A 7,825-nucleotide genomic window follows, 5' to 3' on the forward strand; every position below is an offset into this window, starting at 1 on the left:
GCAGGTTAGAGGGAACCTGTCAGCCTTTTACACCTTAGAGGGCTCTGGCTTGACTTGAGGGAAATACCTGCTGCCAGGATAAGCATTTGCTGCATACAATTTACTTTGTCAGGCCCTGGATGGTGTAGCTTAATGGATTGATTGCAGGCCTGAGAACCAAAGGGTCATAGTTCAATTCCCAGTCAGGGTACATATCTGGGTTGTAGGCCAGGTCCCCAGCAGGGGCTGTGTGAGAGGCAACCACACATTGACGTTTCTCTCCTTCTCTCCTTCCCTTCCCCTCTAAAAATAAATAAATATAATCTTTAAAAAATTTAGTCTGTCAAAAACTCTCAGACCCTAATTTTAGCAGCAGTTTTTCCCATTTCACTTTTTAGGATTAAAGCATGAAAGAACCAGTGTCCAGAGGCAAGTGACACATGTCTTGGCCTTGCTGCCATCCTTAATTTCTTCATTCATAAACTATGCTTAAAAAACCAAAATTCTCTTTGTTTATTTTTTAAGTAGAATCCTGCCTCAGCCTCAAAGGCCAATGGCAAAGTCTTTTATTTATGAATGGATGAGAGAGACTCCATCTTCTTGGTTATGGTTGGAATGAGGTTTGTATGGTTATCCACACACTTGGTCACACCACTGTCCAGCTGCCGCTTCACCTGAAGCTCTTTACTCCCTATTGCATCTATTGAATCTTTGGCTTTGTCATTGCAATGCATGGTTCACTGGGCCAGGCAGTCCTGGATTTTTAACTCACTGGTGATGAGAGCCTGGGCTTGAACCAGAAGTGTGTGGCAGTGCTCAATGCACTGGCACACCTCCTGCATGGGTGTCTGGCTGTCCTGCCAATAGCTGGCTCTGTACTGGAACAAGAGACCTTACATCTTCCAGATACTCTCTTTGTTCAGACTATTGACCATGGAGTCCACCGTCTTCTGCATCCAAAGCTGCTGCAGATCTGTCATGGTGACCCTGTGGTGCACCACACAACAACAGCTTCATCAGTGTTTTTTAATTTTCTAGGTCATTATCCATGTCATCTGCATATGCTCATATCTCCATTTCACTAGCTCTTCTTCCTCTTCTTTCTTGCCCTTTCCTGCTCCTGGTCAACTTCATAGTGACATAACAAAACACAAGTATGGCTCCTATGGCTAGGAAAGCCAATACTCAAGGAGCAGGTGCTGATGTGAAGGAAAGTGGTTTATTTTCAGGTGCCAGCAACCTGGAAGATAAGGTACTCATGTCACAAAGCCCATCTCCCTGGGAATATAGGGGAACTATGAAAACTCTTGTCTCAAAGTACAATCACACCTCTCAGTGCAGGCAGAGGTTTTTATAAGGAGGGAGTGGGGAACAGAATAAAGATCAAAATAGGGTGTTGAAAGTTCTCTATGTGCAGATTAACACAGTCCATTGAAAGACAAATGACAGTCCAGTGCACATCATTCTGGTTTAGTCATCCTGGATTCACGTCATCCTGTCTCCATGGTTGAAGGTCAGCAAATCTCCCAGAATTGGGATGCCCGAAGGTCAGAGTCTGTACCTTTTGAAGTTAGTTCCTAGGATTCTTTTACAAACATGCTGTTTATGTATAAGCTACACATTAGTCAGAGTCAGCACTTATAGAAACAGTGTTAAAAGAATGGTGGGGTGGGTTACACTTCCCCACCGTTACAATTTTCCACTGTTACAGTCTCCTGCCTTCTCCTTTCTTCACAGAACATTCTGCCATCCAGTGTGGCAGACAAAGGGTTGGTGGGATGATGGAAGCACTCAAAGGGAAAGCAAGGGGCTGCAGGACAGGTGGTAGACGCTGATTCTTCAGTGTCTCCAACTTGCCACTAAATCTATCCCTTGCTTTCTAAGTTTTAGTTACTATATTTTTAATTTCAATAGGAAGTTCTGTGAATATTTTAAAAATCTGTTTGTTAATTCTTTAAGATTTTTGTTCATACATTTTCAAGCATTTTTTAGTTCATTAAGCATATAAAGCATAGTAATTTTATCATCTACCTTTGACAAATCAAACATCTTGTTTATTTAATCTGTTAAATCACAAAGGTTTGTTCATGGTTGTAGTCTCTTTGCCTTGTGTTTAGTTATTCTTGCATCCTGGTTGCATATTTTCTTGACATTTGTTTGTGGGAATATTTGGGGGCCAGAACGAAAATGCATTTTTCAGGGAGTGTCTTCACTTGCATTGGCCAAGAAACTGAGGGATGTGGCAGGACGAGATCAGTCCAAATGGTATGTTGGACTTTGCCCAGTATGACTCTCAAGTACAAAACTCACAGGAAAACACTTTGTTTTTCTACATTCTGAGGTGCAATTTTTCATATCTGCACAGTTTCAGACAGGTGATTTCCCTTGCACTCCTGGATTGGAGAAGGGTGATCTAAGGAAACAGCCCTTTGGGGTCCCAATTTATGAGGGAATCTCTCTTCATATGCCTAACCTAACTTGTTCTGGGGCTAATCTAACCCCAGCACACTTTGATTTTTTTTCCTGATTTGGCAGATGCTTCAAGGCAAAATTAATTTCTGTGCTCAATATACCTACCTCTCTGGTTCACCTAGTTTTTCCCACATTCATCTAGTTTTTTAAACTGATAATATCCACTTTCCCTTAACAACAAGAGTTGATTCAAATACCCAGTCTTCCATGTCATTAATATTTGTTGTAGAATCAGTTTTCTTTATGGCAACTGAGTACTGTTTCATAGGTGCACTCTTTTCTTCTAGGAAGAAGTAGGTTGAGTTGTTCAGTGTTATCAGATAAAATGCATATCATCAGATCAGAGGATCAGAACAGAGTTCAAATTTATTTTTATTTTTCTGCTATATTGAGGTGTAATTGATAAATAAAATTGTATATATTAAAAGTGTATGTAATAATTTGATATATGTATACTTTATGAAATGATTACCACACCCACATTAATCAGGTTAATTCATACCTTTATTACCTCACGTAATTACATTTTTATTTATTTTATTGCAGTGAGAATGCTTAAGACCTACTCACAGAAAATTTCCAATATTAATATCTACTATAGTCACCAGAGGTTATTCACCTGATAACTGAAAGCTTATACCTTTGATCAGCATCTCCTCATGTTCCCCACCTCCAGGCTCTCATCACCTCCATTCCACTCTCTGTTTCTATAAATTCAACATTTTTCTGATTCCACGTATAAGTGAAATAATTCAGTTTTTGTCTTATATATATACCATATATATACCATTTCTAAAAAATTTATCCATCTGAATTTTCTAAGAAAATGAAAAATGGATGAGCCTTTTGACCCAGCAATTCCACTGTTAGGAGTATATCCTAAGAACCCTGAAGCACCAATCCAAAAGAACCTATGCACCCCGATGTTCATAGCAGCACAATTTACAATAGCCAAGAGTTGGAAGCAACCTAGATGCCCATCGGTCAATGACTGGATCCAAAAACTATGGTACATTTACACAATGGAATTCTATGCTGCAGAAAGGAAGAAGGAGCTCCTACCCTTTGCAACATCATGGATGGAACTGGAAAGCACTATGCTGAGTGAAATAAGCCAGGTGGTGAAAGACAAATACCATATGACATCACCGTTAACAGGAATCTAACAACAAAACAAACAAGCAAGCAAAATGTGACCAAAGACACTGAAATACAGAACGTACTGACAGGGTCCAGAGGGGAGAGGGGAGAGAATTACAGGGGAAAGGGGGAAGGACTCACATGAACAAGTATGAAGGACACATGGACAATAACTAAGGTGGGGGGTAGAAATGGGAGGGAGGTGGGGAGCACTGGGCGGGGGCAGGGCTGGGAATACAAGACAGAAAACTATACTTGAACAAGAATTAAATAAAAAAATTATCCATCTGTCAACAGACACTTACATTGTTTTCATATCCTGAGTATGTGAATAATGCTGCAATGAACATGGCAGTCAATATATCTCTTTGAGGGACTATTTTTAGACTTTTTAGAAATTCAAATGAGATAGAAATGTAGCTGCAGGGAGGGACCCCCCCCAGGATAAGCGATGTTAATTGAAGCAGGTCTGGGTGAGGTACAACTCTTTTTACTCATCCTGCTGAGAATCTCCCCCAGCCCACATGGTAGCCAGTTGGTATCCTTTTCTCCATCCTCTTAGATACTCCTATTCTCCTATACTACTAAAGAGATTTCTGATTCCAGTTCTCTTAATAGTTTCTCTTCTGTGCTTCTTGATTTTGTAAGGTTGTGTTTGTTCTTATTCAGATGTAAAGTAAAAAACCAAATGATTTCTTCAATCCTTTCCAGTCCTGTGTTAGAATGTTCCAAAGGGTGAAGTATGTCCTGTTGTAACTCATTGTTTCTTTTTTAAAATGTATTTTTATTTTTTTATTTAATTATTGTTCAAGGACAGTTTTCTGTCTTTTACTCCCTTTCCAGCTCACCCCCCAGTGCTCCCAACCTCCCTCCCATTTCCACCCCCCCTTAGTTTCTGTCCATGTGTCCTTTATACTTGTTCCTGTAAATCCTTCCTCTTTTCTCCTGAAATTCCCTCCCCTCTCCCCTCTGGTCCCTGTCTGCCTGTTCTCCATTTCAGTGTCTTTGGTTATATTTTGCTTGCTTGTTTGTTTTGTTGTTTAGCTTCCTGTTACAGGTGAGATCAAATGGTATTTGTTTTTCACCACCTGGCTTATTTCACTCAGCATAATGCTTTCCAGTTCCATCCGTGCTGTTGCAAAGGGTAGTAGCTCCTTCTTTCTTTCTGCTGCATAGAATTCCATTGTGTAAATGTACCATAGTTTTGGGATCCCTTCATTTACTGATGGGCACCTAGGTTGATTCCAACTCTTGGCTATTGTAAATTGTGCTGCTATAACCATTGGGGTGCATAGGTTCTTTTGGATTGGTGTTTTAGGGTTCTTAGGATATAATCCTAGCAGTGGAATTGCTGGGTCAAAAAGCATATTTCATTTTTAGTTTTCTTAGAAAATTCCATACTGTTTTCCATAGTGGTTGTACCAGTCTGCAATCCCACCAACAGTGAACTAGGGTCCCCTTTTCCCCACAGCCTCTCCAACATTTGTTGTTTGTTGCTTTGCTTATGATAGCCATTCTGACTGGTGTAAAGTGGTATCTCATTGTGGTTTTAATTTGCATCTCTCTGATAGCTAGCAATATTGACCATCTTTGCATCTGTGAACCCACTAGATGCAAACTGTGCTCCTAAGCTAATGTAACTAGTAAAACAAAAACAAACACACAAAGACCAAAACAGACACAAAGAGTTCCAAATGCCACTGAGGTCAATGCCATCCACAGTTGAAATCACCGTGGTAAAGTATCAATCAGTTTAAATTGAAAGTGTTGTTTCCTAATTCAAGAAGTAGTTGTAACATGTGTACACCTGGATGCTTGTAACATGCCCTAGTATTTTAGAAATATTAAAATAGTCATTTTATTTTGCACATTAAGGTTCTTGGTTTTGTGTCTCATTGCATGCACTGCTGTCATTGATTTAGTAATATGCACAGAGATAGCACTAATAATTCCCTTAGGATAATACAATGTAGTTATAGAATAATGATCAAAATATGTTGTATTATGTAGCATTTTATATGGGAATGTTTTGCTCAGATTACATAGAAAATTAAGTCAGTAGGTTACAAATTGCTTAATATAAAAAAGCTCCATCTGTATTTAGCTTTTGAAGTTCAAAATGTATGTACACTGCAAGACTGAGCTTCATCATCCTTTCTCAAAACACACTGACAGGAGCCTTTCAGTAACATATTCACCACTTTTCAAACATTGAGCAGTACTGTGACTTTTGTGTTTGTATACAAATGTATAGCATAGTAATAACTATATTGGGTTTTAAGGAAGAAGGTGTTTGTCTTTTAATTTTATAACACTTTTTGTCTATGGCCATACCACCCTGAACGCACCCGATCTCATCTAATTTTATAACACTTTTGAACTCTGTTGGGAGAAAAGCAACAGCTTTTCAGAGAGCAGCTGCCTGCCCTTGCTAGGTTCACACCATGTCAGAACAGGTCTGTTGAGTCACTGGGCAGGAACATTCTTCAGGAGGAAGTGACAGCCGTGTGCTGTGGTTTCGCAACCTTGAAATTCTATCTGTTCTCTAAATTGTCACGACAGACTCTAGAAAGGGTGATGTGGAATGAAGTGTTTGCCTACAGCTGTTGAAAAGAGCTTAAGAGGAAAAAAGCAAACAATTTCAAACTGTATTATATGGAGGGAACAAAGAGGATATTGGGCCGTCCAACTGCCTACCATCTGCTCATACATAGGCCACCAGGGACAACCTGTTTGCAAAGGGAGACCCATGTCAGGCAACAAACGGTGGCAGCCAGGACCTATGGAGATTACAGGAAAAATATGAAACAAAACAAGCTGCCCACAGCGCCATTTCTACTCACCTATTTAAGCAATAAGATAACTTAAGAAAATCTTGTGCTTTTACAAGGATACACTGATTATCATGATAAAGGTGAGATTCTGAAACATTGCCCATGGAAGAGAGAATGAACTAGAAACTCTGCAAATCTGAGTTTTTAAATTTTGTGAATAGTTTTTCTTTCAATTTGCTTATTTTTCACCTACCCTAAATAAAAATTTTCTAATTTCACCTTTTTGAAGTAACCCATCCTAAAAGGTACATTTTAGGAGACACTAAGTAAGAACTGCTCACACTTATAATTTTGAGAAGTAAAATTAGTGCCGAATTATTAAGTTAAAGGACATGATTATGATGACTTAAGCTTTAAGACATTTTGTCTAGGAAAATATAAAAATGTTTTCCTAAAATTTATTTCTGTATAGTTTAAATCTGATGTCTTAAAGGTAAATGTAACAGAAAATTTTATCAAATATTTTGTTACTGACAAAGATAAAATCCATAGTACTTAATCCTGCTACTTCTATTTTACAAACGAGGAAATAGCAATTTATTGATACAGAATACAAAAAGAGAATAGAGGAGAAAGTTTAAGCACATTGCTGTGAGAAAATAAAATAGTTAAAATGTTAATAAAAGGTAAAAGAGAAAATCGATCAATCGCTCTTATTGGAATAGATGATCTTGTCCTCTGGGACAAGAATTAGTAATAAAATGCCACAAAACCAGCTTCTGGAGGTAATCAAAGTTCACGTAGACTTTCAAAGTCTGGAAGTGGAGTAGAGATGTATAAATGTAGAAAAATGGGTATTGTATTACTTTAAGTAAGGTAATTTATTACTTAAATAAGGTAATTTTTCTTGCAAAAGCATGTTTTTTTTTTTTTTTACAAATTATGTTGGTTCCCCTGAGCCAGTCTTCATCCTGGGGCTACCTTTAGGACCAAATAACTGCACTTGCTGTGGGTCTGATCAGTTACCCCCCTCACTGGGCTGGCTGGTTCAGCACCAGCACCAACAGCTGCCAAAGTAAATGATCAGAGTTGACTGTGACCTGATAGGCTATGTGCCTGGCCAGTCTCTATGTACTCATTCAGGAGATACAGTTTTGCTTTAGATAGCAAACACAAAATCTGAGGCAGAAATGTTCCAAAGGTAGAGAATGGATCATTGAACTGTTGATTTTACTTCCACTCACTCATATGTGTGTGTGTGGATGTGTGTGTGTGTGCGTGTGTGTGAGAGAGAGAGAGAGAGAGAGAGAGAGAAAGTCCCAAGGGAATTAGAGATGGACTTTTCTTAACACTGCTGTTTACTCTGAAGTTTATAGAATTCTATGAATCCCTTGTGGATTTCTCAAATCATTTTCTTTGTAATCATAAATTGTTACATGAGTTGTGATTTAAAAATCAAA

General features: G+C 38.6%; 1 pseudogene; it reads right to left on the reverse strand.

Annotated features, from left to right (window-relative positions):
- Positions 1–545: 545 nt before the first annotated feature.
- LOC119001996 (protein FAM136A-like) lies at positions 546–959 on the reverse strand (annotated as a pseudogene).
- Positions 960–7,825: the final 6,866 nt, after the last annotated feature.

Source organism: Sturnira hondurensis, unplaced genomic scaffold, assembly GCF_014824575.4.
Source record: "Sturnira hondurensis isolate 20B ecotype Veracruz unplaced genomic scaffold, ASM1482457v3 Scaffold0017394, whole genome shotgun sequence".
Lineage (NCBI taxonomy): Eukaryota > Metazoa > Chordata > Mammalia > Chiroptera > Phyllostomidae > Sturnira > Sturnira hondurensis.